General features: G+C 40.9%; 1 protein-coding gene across 4 annotated transcripts in view; it reads left to right on the top strand.

Annotated features, from left to right (window-relative positions):
- LOC109869416 (sterile alpha motif domain-containing protein 11) overlaps positions 1–14,681 on the top strand; it is a 106,310-nt gene that overhangs the window by 32,778 nt on the left and 58,851 nt on the right. Inside the window, exon 1 of one of the 4 annotated variants that reach the window (XM_031803474.1) lies at positions 7,889–8,093. The exons of the other annotated variants lie outside the window; for them this stretch is intronic. The gene's annotated coding sequence lies outside the window, so the exon portion shown is untranslated. Of the gene's footprint in view, positions 1–7,888; positions 8,094–14,681 lie in introns of those variants that run through there. 4 annotated transcript variants of the gene reach the window in all.

Genomic DNA, 14,681 nt, shown 5'->3' with positions numbered 1-14,681 from the left:
AGCTTTGCGACAGTATCAAAACTACATTTTGGATTGTTCCTATCTTCCTCAATTAAGTTGGAAAAATAGGATGATAGAGCAGCAGTGACGGCTCTTCGATACTGCACGGTACTGTTTTCCAAGCTAGTCGGAAGACTTCCAGTTTCGTGTAGCGCCATTTCCATTCCAATTTTCTGGTTGCTTGCTTCAGAGCTCAGGTATTTTCTGTGTACCAGGGAGCAAGTTTCTTATGACAAATATTTTTTGATAATAGAGGGGTGCGACTTCTTCTAGGGTATTGCGCAAGGTTAAATTGAGTTCCCCAGTTAGGTGGTTAACTGAGATTTGTACTCTGACGTCCTTGGGTAGGCAGAGGGAGTCTGGAAGGGCATCTAGGAATCTTTTGGTTGTCTGAGAATTTATAGCGTGACTTTTGATGATCCTTGGTTGGGGTCTGAGCAGATTATTTGTTGCGATTGCAAATGTAATAAAATGGTGGTCCAGGATTAGGAGGAAAAACATTAAGATCCACAACATTTATTCCACGGGACAAAACTAGGTCCAGAGTATGACTGTGGCAGTGAGTAGGTCCGGGGACATGTTGGACAAAACCCACTGAGTCGATGATGGCTCCGAAAGCCTTTTGGAGTGGGTCTGTGGACTTTTCCATGTGAATATTAAAGTCACCAAATATTTGAGTATTATCTGCCATGACTACAATGTCCGATAGGAATTCAGGGAACTCAGTGAGGAACGCTCTATATGGCCCAGGAGGCCTGCGAACAGTAACTATAAAAAGTGATTGAGTCGGCTGCAAAGATTTCATGACTAGGAAGCTCAAAAGAGGAAAACGTCGCCTTTTTTTTGTAAATTGAAATTTGCTATCGTAAATGTTAGCAACACCTCCGCCTTTGCGGGATGCATGGTCACATCAAGATTATGATCAGTGATTAGTTCATAGACTGTAACTGTCTTGGAAGTGAGGGATCTAACATTAGTTGCCCTATTTTGAGATGTGAGATATCACAATCTGTTTCAGTAATGGCAGGAATGGAGGAGGTCTTTATTCCAGTGAGATTGCTAAGGCCACGTTTAGTTTTGCCCAACCTAGTTCGAAGCACAGACACGGTCTCAATGGGGATAGCTGAGCTGACTACACTGACTGTGATAGTGGCAGACTCCACTAAGCTGGCAGGCTTCAATTTACATAAATGTAGGTTTTCACCAGGAGTTGACTGTTTATGTGAGCTCAACTCCGTTACCCAAAGTTAATTATTGAAGGTTGAAAGAATACAAGACTGTATACCCTAGATCTAGACCATTTAACATTCATTCCTATTTTCCCTTCAAAACAACTAAAGTATTTTGAACGATCAGATATTGTTCTAGCACTTTTAAAATTACCGCATGGATGTGCTGTAACACAGAGTAATAGGCTCTTGGATCAGCCTCAGGTACTGTGTCTACATGGTAACATGATTTCGTAGTTGTCAGAAAGGTCCTCGGAGGTGTTATCATCCTTAAAGAGGACTTGTCAAGTTCATTAGAGGGCTCTATATCTTTTAACCAGATTAATGTTAATGGCCATCGGCTTTACGGGTGATTAGTTCAGTAGGCCACCAGAACAGTGAGGAGAGATGCGTATCATTCCTGCTGATTAAGCAAAGAGTGCCCAGGCCGAAGGGGAACATGGCAAATACCTGATAGAACCGGTACAAAAACCTGGTAGAACCAACAAAATGATGAATGGTCTGTTGTCACAAAGATGGCACATTTGGAACAGGAGTTAAAGCTCTTTGATGTGTGGGGTAGTCCCTCTCCCTTTACTCAAACTGTATAGACACAACCAGGGAGTAAAGAGGAGACTAGATCGTGATCTGAAAGGAAATCAAATAGTAACTTCCAATACTGCAAAAATAAAGGTATCTTATGATAAGAGTCCAGATATCCAATCGTTTTCTTTTAGCCTGGAGTGGTTTGCAAGTCTATTGAGACAATAGGTAAGTGACGTACGGAATCCAGATAGCACTTTATAATAACTTCACATAATAAAGCATGTCTAATGGTTTATTAATCATTAATAAATAGTTTATTAATCATTTATGGATCATTACTACATTCATAAGATGTTTAATTTACACTATATATACAAAAGTATGTGGACACCCTTTCAAATGAGTGGATAAGGCTATTTCAGCCACACCCGTTTCCTGACAGGTTTATACAATTGAGAACATAGCCATGCAATCTCCATAGGCAAAAATTGGCAGTAGAATGGCCTTAATGAAGAGCTCAGTGACTTTCAATGTGGCACCGTGATAGGATGCCACCTTTCCAACAAGTCAGTTCGTCAAATTTCTGCACTGCTAGAGCTGCCCAGGTCAACTGTAAGTACTGTTGAAAAGTGTAAACGTCTAGGAGCAACAACGGCCACACTAGCTTACAGAGTGCAGAATGCTTAAGCACATAGCGTGTAAAAATCATAACACTCACTACCGAGCGCATAACGCACATAGCGCATAAACACTCACTACCGAGTTCCAAACTGCCTCTGGAAGCAACATCAGCATAATAACTGTTCGTCGGGAACTTCATGAAATGGGTTTCCATGGCCGAGCAGCCTCACACAAGCCTAAGATCACCATGCGCAATGCCAAGCGTCGGCTTTACACCACGTAAAACTCGCCACCATTGGAAACACTTTCTTTGAAGTGATAAATCATGCGTCACCAACTGGCAGTCCGACGGGCGAATCTGAGTATGGCGGAAGCCAGGAGAATTCTACCTGCCCGAATGCATAATGCATAGTGCCAACTGTAAAGTTTGGTGGAGGAGGAATAATGGTCTGGGGCTGTTTTCATGGTTTGGTCTAGGCCCCTTAGATCCAGTGAAGGGAAATCATAACGCTACAACATACAGTGTTGTAGACGATTCTGTGCCTCCAACTTTGTGGCAACAGTTTGGGAAATGTTTTATCGAGATCGGTGTGGAAGAGCTTGACTGGCCTGCACAGAGCCCTGACCTCAACCCCATCAAACACCTTTGTGATGAATTGGAACACCGACTGCGAGCCAGGCCTAATCACCCAACATCAGTGCCTGACCTCACTAATGCTCTTGTGGCTGAATGGAAGCAAGTCCCCGCAGCAATAGTCCAACATCTAGTGGAAAGCCTTCCCAGAAGAGTGGAGGCTTTTATAGCAACAAAAGGGGGACCAACTCCATACTAATGTCCATGATTTTGGAATAAGATGTTCGACAAGCAGGTGTACATATACTTTTGGTTGTGTAGTGTCAGTCCTTATAAACCATTTACTAATAATGAGTTAAAAGTCTTATAAATAATGTAGAAATATTTTGAGTGACCAGTGTAACTTCTCACAAAACGATGGACATGCTTAACGTCTCAAAATATCAATGGTAAAATTATTAGCACCACACACAGGATGTTAAAGGTTCAATGCAGTTGTTTTTATCACAATATCACATCTTTTCTGGGTAACAATCATCTTACTGTGATTGTTTTCAATTGAAATGGTCAAAGAGAAACAAAAGCAGCTTCTTAGCAAAGAGCAATTTCTCAAACAAGAATTTTGAAAGAACTGTCTGATGAGGGAAACACTGAAAACTAGCTGTTATTGGCAGAGAGGTTTGGAATCAACTCATTTAAAAAACTCCATACAACCAAAACAGGCATACAGCTGTCTTCATAAACAGCTCTTAAACTACAAGTGCATTATCATAACTTTCACCATTTCAATGTATTGTTCCAACCTCATAGTGTAGAAATATATGAAGCACAGGATAATCACGTGTTTGACTGCAGGAAATATGTCAAACATTATCAAACATTTTATTCACAAACACTGTTGTGAAACAACTGTTGCAAGGACTTAACGAAGAGTTGTAATGTGTTGCTCATCATAAAACGGAACTGATAGTTTTCTTTCTTTGTTCCTTCATTACTATTGATATGTGAATAAGGTACATGTATGATTTACAAGTAGAAATGTTACATGTACTATATAACCTTTAAATGTTTCCAGTGCTTTCGTCTTTTAACCGCAGACCATTTTTACACATGGCTTTGTTTGGTGACACATTTACTGGGCCTTTAAAGGTAGCAACTCTTCAAACGTATGTGGTAGGTCAGTGAAATAATGTATTCAGAAATGTGTCTATGGACTGCTCTTAATCTCTCGTGGACAAATTCTGTGCGTAAACTGAAGCATCTGTTTCAACGGGATGGAATGCATAGGATATGGAGCAGCAGTAGTTCTGGTGTTTGGGTTTTGATTGATTATTTGGACATACAGAGGTTCCTCCTTTAAAAGTTGCGAGCTTACGCCACTGGACTTTCAGGTCATTTGTGGTTTAGTACGGTACCCTGCGTCAGCACCTCATTGCTCCAGACCATCACAAGGGGAAGTTAGAGCACTGATTATTCTTTTGGGTCCTACTGTGTCTCACACTGACACTGAATGGGCGACATAAACCTAAATAGAAACTGATAATTGATAACTTCAGTATTACTTACTAAAACTGTTGTTACACTAAGGTTTTTATTATTTAATTTTATTAGGATTATTTTGCTCTTACTGTAGGCCACTCCCGGACCAGTCATGTTTTACAGTGTCTGAATGCGCTGAATTGCGCACAATGGGACTGCCTTGCAGTTCTCTGGCCTGTATCCACTGAAAGCGCTCAAGGTTCAAGGCACGAGGGCAGAGGGCACGGGATGGGCCACAGAGCCGCACAAGGAAGACCGACCTAGCCCATGAAACGGGAGGAGGAGGAGGAAGGGGGAGGGTGTGGACACCCACCCCGCCACACTGGCAACACTTTAAGGGGCATTGCACTAATAATGGCGCTGACTAGAGAAACGTTCCCGCTGTTCTGTTCTTAGTGTTCCAGTCTGCACGTTCAAACTAAAACAATGTAGCTAATAATGGCATATTTATGCTTTCATTAAAAAAAATTAAAAAAAAATACTCTTTCAAAATGACAATGTTTATTTAGTTATGGATACATAACGAATTACTATGAGAATAAATATCACCGAATTACAGTAATATCCTCCAATGCTTCAATTCTCTAAATGTAATTATTGGAGGAGAGTCACATAATATTTTTCGATATACTGTAGGCCTACCGTAGGCAACATGAGTCTCATGTTGATTAATGCGCTGTTAAAAGTGCTGTAGGTCTTATTTATTTAAATAGCATATTGAAGTTAGAAGCAATAGGATTTGAAGCAATAGCCTATGTAACAGTATAGCTTCCGTCCCTCTCCTCGCCTCGAACCAGGGACCCTCTGCACACATCAACAGTCACCCTCGAAGCATCGTTACCCATCGCTCCACAAAAGCCGCAGCCCTTGCAGAGCAAGGGGAACCACTACTTCAAGGTCTCAAAGCGAGTGACGTCACTGATTGAAACGCTATTAGCGCGCACTACCGCTAACTAGCTAACAATTTCACATCGGTTACACCTACAACTATTTTAGCACCGTTTTACACTGCTCTGAGACAAGCATGGGGACTGGTCTTGATAAATCAACAAGATTTTTATTTTCACTGAATCTCCATTTGGGTATTAGTTAGACTAGAATTAGAGTGTATAAATGTTATGCTGTTAGCATAACTTTTATTTAACTAGGCAAGTCAGTTAAGAACAAATTCTTGTTTACAAGGATAGTCTACTCTTTCCTCCCTGTTGGGGAATTGAACCCCAGTCTCCCACATGCCCTCAGGACACTGGATTCTTTAGCTAAATAGCCCAGTGCTGTACTCCCGATCTTCACGTTGTACAGCGCCATATTTTTCATTTTCCTTGGAATATAAACACCATAATATTAATCTAATTAATTAAGCAAGTACCAGTCAAAGTTTGGACACACCTACTTATTCCAGGGTTTTTCTTTAGTTTTACTAATTTCTACATCGTAGAATAATAGTGAAGACGTCACAACTATGAAATAACACATATGGAACCAATTAAGAACAAATTCTTATTTACAAGGACAGTCTACTCCTTCCTCCCCGTCAGAGAATTGAACACCGGTCTCCCGCATGCCCGCATTCTCTATTACAGCCATTATTGAAGGCTATCAAACGCTTCTCAAAGATGCCCTCTGGTGGTCAAACTAGCACTAACCAGCATTAAATATTACCAATACCAGTGTTTCATACTTAAATATCGTGCAATATGCTGCAATTTTTAAAGGAGGAACCACTGTATCAGGATTGGGCAATGGTAGTGCTTAAACTTAAACTGATTCACACGTGTGGTGAAATTAGCTTTGTCTGAGAGTTTTCTTTTGCGAGGATGAAGACTTCGCAAACCGGAACTCCAAATTTCTAACACCTATGGACCCAAAATTTGATCACACAGCTGACCAAATTATGCAAGATTTTAGTTTTAGGTTAATCAAGATTAGAACGCTACAAGGACTGACTGCAATCCACACTTTGGTTTTGGTAGAAAAGCCACTGCCAAGAGATGCTTGGCATTTTCGGACTAAAATCATTATTTAACTCAGCATAGAGTGTGTCGAAAGTTCATTTTAGTCATTTAGCAGATGCTCTTATCCAGAGTTACTTACAGTGGTGAATGCATACATTTTCATACTGGTCCCCCATGGAAATCAAACCCACAATCCTGGCGTTGCAAGTGCCACGCTCTATCGACTGAGCTACATGGGACACCATCACCATCACACTTTTACAACAGTGTGACAGTTTTGGAATAAATATATTTTCAAAAAAATCCTCTGTATGCCTATTGTGTGCCTATTGTTTAACCATTGATATGTTCTAGAGGCCATTTGAGACCTTGAAAGGCTACTTTGGGATTTTGACAATGAAGCCCTTCATCTACAAATGAACTCATGGATACCATTTTTATGTTTCTTTGTCCATACTGGAAGGAAGTTAGAGGTAGTTTCACGAGCCAATGCTAACATGCTAGCAGACACCATAGATCTCCAGTCATTATGCTAACGCTAGTTAGCAATTGCACTAGCGCTAGTTAGCAACTTCCTTCAAACTGCACACAGAAACATAAAAATTGTATCCATGAGTTCATCTGACTTTGGGGAAGTAGATAAAGGGCCTCATTGCCAAAATCTTGAAGTATCCCTTTAAGAAGCATCAGGTACTGCTGGAATGTCTTCCAATTGCATGTCCATCTTGGTAAAGAGTTTATAAGGACCTACATTAAACATCTTATGAATGATCTTATGAATCATTATTAAATACTTTGAAAGTTGTTTATAAATGTGCGAATAACTAGGTTACTAACATTTACAAATGTGTGAGTAATAATTAATACATTTTCAGTAAACTATTTAATAATCCATTATAAATGTTTTCTTACATGGAGTTATGAAAAGTGCTTCCGGAATCCATCATACTGGCTAAATATTTGACGGTGGTAGCTTCGGTTTAGTGTCTTATACTCAAGGGCAAAACAAAGCCTACCTGAGTGTTGTTTGAGTTTGACGTTGTGTAGATAACAAGGCTTTGATTCCAAAGTGCTGACAGAGAGTCTGGGTAATTACCGAGCAACCACCACGGATTATATAAGTTCCACCTGCAGACGTTGGGCTTTTAAAGAGCACCCTGTGGAAAAACGCCACACAACACATACGTTTATAGCCTTAGAAAACTCACTAAGTCAAGCATTTATGTCATATGTTTCTATTTCATGTACACAACCATAAAATGTTTCCTTTTCAAAAGCAAAATGTTTCCCATATTTCTTATGGAAGGGAAAATAGCATTATTGCTTGTGTAGTATAACAGTCTAAGTAGATTACATGTCTGAAATGGGAGGAGGGAGGTTGTCACAAGGGTGTTGGTAGTAGACCCTTCTGTGGGACAAAGCGAGAGGTGTGCTGTGCAAAGCAGCCATTCCTATTTCCACTGGGCATAGCCTTCCGTGAACCGCTGGACGCTAACATGGCAACCACAACACTGCTCTGTGTATCTGAAAGTAGTCCCTGCAAGGTGTCCAGCCCCTCTCTAGGAAGCAGAGATGCTAGAGGCTGAAACCAGTGGAGGCCAACTCGCACAATTTCTGCTAGAATCACGATACCTCACTCTATCAATGCTGGTATGTACTGGAGTAGAATTTATGATCTGTGTAAATTAGCATTTTGTCTTAAGTCAGTTTTTAGTACTGTAGAAATAGATAATGTAAGTTGTGTATTTATTTATATTGATGCAATAGTAATGTTCGCTGAGGGAAAAACCTCAGCTCAGCAGAAGCAAAGTTTGTTCGAGGTTTTATGCTAAGGAGGTACCGCTCCTTAAAAGCAGTAAGTCTGAAAGATGTTTGTTTACAGTTGTGTAGTGGAGGAATGGGTAGGAGCCCAATACTAATTCATAGAATTGTCTTAAAATTGTCCAGACAGTTTTTCTTGAGTTTCGTTTTCTTAGTCCAAGAATTAAGGTTGGCCTGTGTCTCAGTCGTTCTCTCCTTATAGACGGCAATCTTTCCATTTAAACAATGGATATAAGTTACTATTATAATAGTACTATATTTTTTATATTTACATTTTATCGTGTATGATAAACCTACGTTAATAAAACAAGAAGGTTAACCTTTCTCTTACTCTGGTCTTGGTGAGATTGTGTCTTAACTTAGAGCCAGCAAGGAGCCATCATGGCGACAGAGGAATTCTTTGGAAAGGACTTTCTCCCAAAGTTCTAATTAGTGAATACGGAGCTTTTTAAGCTTTCTGTGAAAAAGGCTGAAGACCTATTTGCTACTTTCACACGCTTCTCCATGGCAACAGGTTAGGAGGTACTTGCAGCAAGAATCCAGTTTTCCACATACACGGAAGTGTGGAATTTGTCTTCTTTCTGAGCAAAAGATAACTTTTGCATGGAGGGTCTAGTAAAGATGCTCACGATGTCACTGTCTCTCCATGAAAACATTTGGAGGGTTGCATTTTAAACAGGGTACTGTTCCAAAGTGCTGCTTGATTATGCACTATAGGAAACCTACCTTTTTTAGAGTTGAAGTCCTAAAGAATCTTTTTTGAATCTCGGTCCCTGGTTTGAAGAATTGCATAATTTAATCCCAAATTATTATTGGTAATTTACTTCCTAAAACTCAATATCACCTCTGCAGAGAGCGGCAACGCAATGAGACAATAGATAATACGCAATGAGACTATTAGATAATAGATGATAATAGATAAAATATCTGAGATCAGATACTGAGATCTGACATTTGACATTTGGGAGAATATTTGGATCGATCAATTACTAAACATACTCACATCTCCAAGATTGGATTCTGACACCATCTTCTGGCTCAGTGTAGTGGCTTAGTTAGAGAGAACCTTACCGAGTCTCCATGAGGCAGACGTATCTTTTATTTTATTGTACTTTTCTTTCTCTCTGCAGCCATATCGGCCCCACATCAGCTTTTGTAAGGAAGGAACAACAGGGAAAGCCCAAGAGATATCCCGGGCTGTTCTTATTTATTTATGTATTTATTTCTGGATTTATTTATGACTCCCTCTGCTTGCTCGGGCCCCAGTTGCAGGCTGTCTTTCCATCCAAATGTGAATGGCATACGGAACACTAGTCTTTGTCTGAAAACAAAACAAAACACGAAGTATGTCGAAATCCATATCTTTGCATTAAGCCTTTGTTTTTTTGACAATGATTTTTTTTCTCACCAAAAGACCTTACATAAGTACATTTTGGTCTAGAGAACGAAGGTATCACTCAGCAATGGTAATTAAAGCCTTGTCCTTTTTTAACTGCCGCTGTGTATTCGCATGAGCCCATATCACATGGTCATTTGAACTCGAGTCAGGGCTGGCTATAGTAAAGGAGGTGGATCACCTGCAGGTGCAGGTTGTAGCCAGCTGTGTGGTCTGTTTTTTGTTTTGAGGTCAGAGTAGGAGGGATGGCTCTGCAGTAGCGCTATAGCTGCAGGCAGCAGGTGTTCCAAGCAGGCTGTCATCTCTCTGGGTGTGTCCCAAATGGCACGCTACTCCCTATATAATGTACTACTTTTGACCAGATGGGCACTGGTCAAAAGCATTGCACTATATAGGGAATAGGGTGCTATTTGGGATGCAAACTCCCTCTACACCTGCATGACACCTCCATGGCCCCGCCATGGCAGCTGCCTATATCCCATTGTCCCCTCTGTCCCCCTGTCTGTCAGTGCAGTGTCAGCCGTGGTGTCAGACATGGCATCGGGGTGCCCAGGCTGCCAACCCGTGCCAGCCAGTGTCAGATCACACTATGATCTCCAGCTTTGTCCAGCTCCTCTTTGCCAATGTCACAGCAGGGCACTGCGGGGTTGCCCTCTGCTATTCTGTTCCCATGCCAGGAGAAGATGTTTTTCATGGCATTTGGAGAGTCTCATTTGTTTCTCCTTTGGTAATGTCAGAACAGCAGCTGCTAACTCCCTTTGGTTGAAGTTCCAGCAACTTTCCCAGTGAGCCTTTTCTGTGGGGGCTATTTTCTGTTTGAGTCCCATTGTAGTTTCATGAAAGTTTTATAGTCACTTGTGAGTTATTATGGACACTAATAGACAGTGTCACAACACATTATACAGTGTCTCCAGAAAGTATGCAGTATTCGTACCCCTTATTACATATTGTGTTGCGCTACAGGCTGAATTCAAAATGGAGTACATGTTTTTTGGGGTTGTCACCCATCTACACACGATGCCCCATAATGACAAAAATGTTGCACATTTAATGAACATGAAATACAGAAATATCTTATTTACCTACATTTTCACACCCCTGAATCAATACTTTGTAGAAGCACCTTTTGGAAGCAATTACAGCTGTGAATCTTTTTGGGTAAGTCTTTAAGAGCTTTATTCCTTTCAAAATTCTTCAAGCTCTGTCAAATTGGTTGTTGATCATTGCCAGACAACCATTTTCAGGTCTTGCCATAGATTTTCAAGCCGATTTAAGAAAAAACTGTAACATTCACGCTCTTCTTGGTAAGCAGCTCCGGTGTAGATTTGGCCCTGTGGTTTAGGTTATTGTCCTGCTGAAAGGTCAATAAATCTCCCAGTGTCTGGTGGAAGCAGACTGAATCAATGAAATGTATATATAAAGCCCTTTTTACATCAGCTGAACCAGGTTTTCCTCTATGATTTTGCCGTTCCATTTCTTTTTTATCCTGGAAAACTCCCCATTCCTTAACGATTACAAGCATACCCATAACATGATGCAGCCACAACTATGCTTGAAAATATGGAGAGTGGTACTCAGTAATGTATCGTATTTGCCCCAAACATAACACTTTGAACTCAGAACAAAAAAGTTAATTGCAAACAGAATGCATATTTTGGAATATTATATTTTTTACTGTCCTCCTTTTTACTCTGTCAATTAGGTTAGTACTGTACAATGTTATTTATCCATCCTCAGTTTTCTCCTATCACAGCCAATACATTCTGTAACTGTTTTACAGTCACCATTGGCCTCATGGTGAAATCCCTGAGTGGCTTCCTTCCTCTCTGGCAACTGAGTTAGGACGGACGCCTGTATCTTTGTAGTGATTGGGTGTATTGATACACCATCCAAAGTGCAATTAATAACTTCACCATGCTCCAAGGTATATTCAATGTCTGTTTGTTTTTTTACCCATCTACCAATAGGTGCCCTTTGTGAGACTTTTTAAAACCTCCCTGGTCTTTTTCGTTTAATCTGGCTTTGAAATTCATTGCTCGACTGATAATATAGATAATTGCGTGGGGTACAGAGATGGGCCAATCATTCAAAAAACATCTTAAATACTGTTATTGCACACAGAGTCCATGCAGCTTATTGTGTGACTTGTTAAGCACATTTTTACTCCTGAACTCACTTACCCTTGCCATAACAAAGGGGTTGAATACTTACTGACTCAAGACTTTTCGGCTTTTCATTTTTTATTAATTGAATTAATAAAAAAAAAAACATAATTCCACTTTTACATTATGGGGTATTGTGTGTAGGCCAGTGTCACAAACACAACATCATGTGGAAAAAGTCAAGGGATGTGAATATTTCTGAAGGCTCTGTATGTGTATTATATGTATGTACTTCATAAACCGTGATACCAGGAATGTCTCTTTGGTCTAATGGTCATCTATACCAGCCCAGCCCACGCATCTGTTTTTTTTCTCCCCTCTATACACCGAACTAAAGACTGAGTTTGGTAATCACTCTCTGAGAGTCAAATGGAACTCTGAAAAATGTGACTGGACCCACTAGTTTCCTTTCAATGTGATAATGAGATGCAGTGTAAATTTGTTATTTGACTCTTTTCTCCTTAACTGATTCAGAAATAGCCTCCAAATTGTCAGTTGTCTGAACACTTTACTGATTTACGATGGGACTTTTTTAGAAATATATTCACAAACCATCAATCAGCATTGTTCTCCTCTAAAAGATTTATATTTTCTATGTTATGGGTGAGTAGAATTCGGAGCTCATTGGATTGAATGGATCATTGTTTCTGATTCTCAATCCCTGTCAAAGTTACCCTGCATTAGAGCCTGGCTAATAAAGTAGTAGCATCTGGGTCATGGCATCTCTATCAGTCTGTCAGTTAGTCTGTCCTCTGGACTAGACCAACTGGGGATGATGAGGGTGGTATTGATCAGTTTAGGGATGAGCCGAGGATGAGATGATTGCCTTCGGTGTGCGGCCTAGGCCATAAGACAGAATCTCATGTTCCTCTTAGCTGTCACCACCACATCCAATCGCTACCCCCTTCCCTTACCCTATGCCCCCTCCCCCCCCACCCACCTACCCAACTCATGAGGGAGAGCTGAGTCAGGCGGCTAGGACTTAACCCCCCCCCACACACACACACATCCCACATCCCCTGTAGCCCAAGCACAGATTATGACCTTGGCCTGGCCACCCATGCAGGGGGGAGGATCTGTCCCTCTTTATCCAACCATGCAGGGACTGCGCATGAAAAGTGTGCTAATTACCAGCGCTAATGATGCCCATGTTCATCACAGCTTAGCACCGCAACATTGCCATGTGATAATAACCCCGTAGCCTCAGTGAGAAGTTCAGAGTAGCATTATGACGATCACTTTCAATGATAGGGAGCAGGTAGGGTCAGGGGGTTTAGTTGCTAGCGGATCTCAATTTTGCGGATCTGTGATTTTCTGCATGATGTAAACTAAATTAGCCCGTATGACTATGATCCTTAACAAAGTAGATCTGAATTGCGTGTAGCAAAAACATCATAGAAATTAGATTTTCAACTTCTTTACAGGTTGTATTTTGATTGAGGTCTAGGGCTTGGTTAGAGTAGTGTCACCGAAAGTGTGACGTCATGGCACAACTAAAGCATAATTTGTCGCTTAGCAACTAGGCAGGACTTATTTTCTCTGCGTTCTGTTTTGTTTTATGTTTGACTCATTGATTCCCGTTGACTGACAAGCAACTGGTATCCCAACGTGGTCAGAATCAGACAAAATAAATTCCCCCGCATCTGTTCCGTACAATTTGGAAAACAGCTCGGAGCACGGCAGCCTGGCATTACGGAGCTAGAGCCTATAATCATTGTGCTGTAAAAATCCAGAATCCAGCAGCCGCAAACCATGTGGCCTCCTCAGAGTGGTGGCCAATCAGAACCATCTCCAGCCACTATGCCTTGTCACCCTGACTCCCTCCACTGACCCTTCCTGGTTAGCAATAATGTTCCCTGAACATATGGGGGAAATTCTGGATCCTGTTCTTATGTAAGACAACTAGTATGTTCACCAAACTTGATTTGAACATATTCAGTTGACCTTGATACTCCAAATTTAAGGAAACAGGGGAAAACGATTAAATGTAATGACATTCATTCATATCTTCCTTATCTGTATTTAGTATTTTCTGCAATAAAATAACACTTGAGGCATAACTTTTGTTGAATTTAACATTCAATAAACCAAACCTTTTCGACCGTATGCCCCATAGCCATATAGTGACGGAGAGATTCGTCTGTGATATTCCCTCAAATGATAAGCGCCTATTTTCCATCGTTATGCCGTTTAATGCGATCAGAGCGCTAATCAGATTGCGTTGAAGTAACTCCATGACACAGTTGTGTCCGTAGTTGCTGCTGCTGGATTAGAGGGAGCTGTGCATGGCAGGCAGATCCAAGCCCTAATCTCTAAAACCCTCCTATGGTTTGGCCTTGAAGAGAGGCGAGGGCAGTGGTGTCATAGTGGGAGAGAGGGCTTTAAAGTCCAGGGACTACAGTTGAAAATGAACCAACTTTTGGGTTGTACCATTGGATTAATATATTTCTTTTGCATCTGTAGATACCAACCATTAGTCTTTGTGATTAACGGGGGCTGAGCTAGAGTGGTGTTTATGAGAAGGTGCCCGAGGCCGGATCTTTTTACAAAAACGTCTGTAAAGTCTGGTTTGAACAACAAACGTATCTATGAAAAGCTGAGGCTCTCATGAACACGCCAATGTAAATGTTTTGCTCTATGACGCTGACAAGTGACACAAGAGTCGTTAGAAGGTAAGGGGTTCTTCTACATAGAAGATCATAGGAAGTACCAGGACAGAGTGTCGGTAATACTGTAATTAGCTCACATAGTTGCTGTCACAAACTCTGCACAGTTGTCACTGACTAGTTGGATATTAATTTCCCAGTGAGCTAACAATTTCTGTACTTACAGCATTCATATAAATGAGTTTTTATCAGG

The sequence above is a fragment of the Oncorhynchus kisutch genome, linkage group LG24 (assembly GCF_002021735.2).
Source record: "Oncorhynchus kisutch isolate 150728-3 linkage group LG24, Okis_V2, whole genome shotgun sequence".
In the NCBI taxonomy this organism is placed as follows: Eukaryota; Metazoa; Chordata; class Actinopteri; order Salmoniformes; family Salmonidae; genus Oncorhynchus; species Oncorhynchus kisutch.
This window is presented reverse-complemented; position numbering and strand designations above follow the sequence as displayed.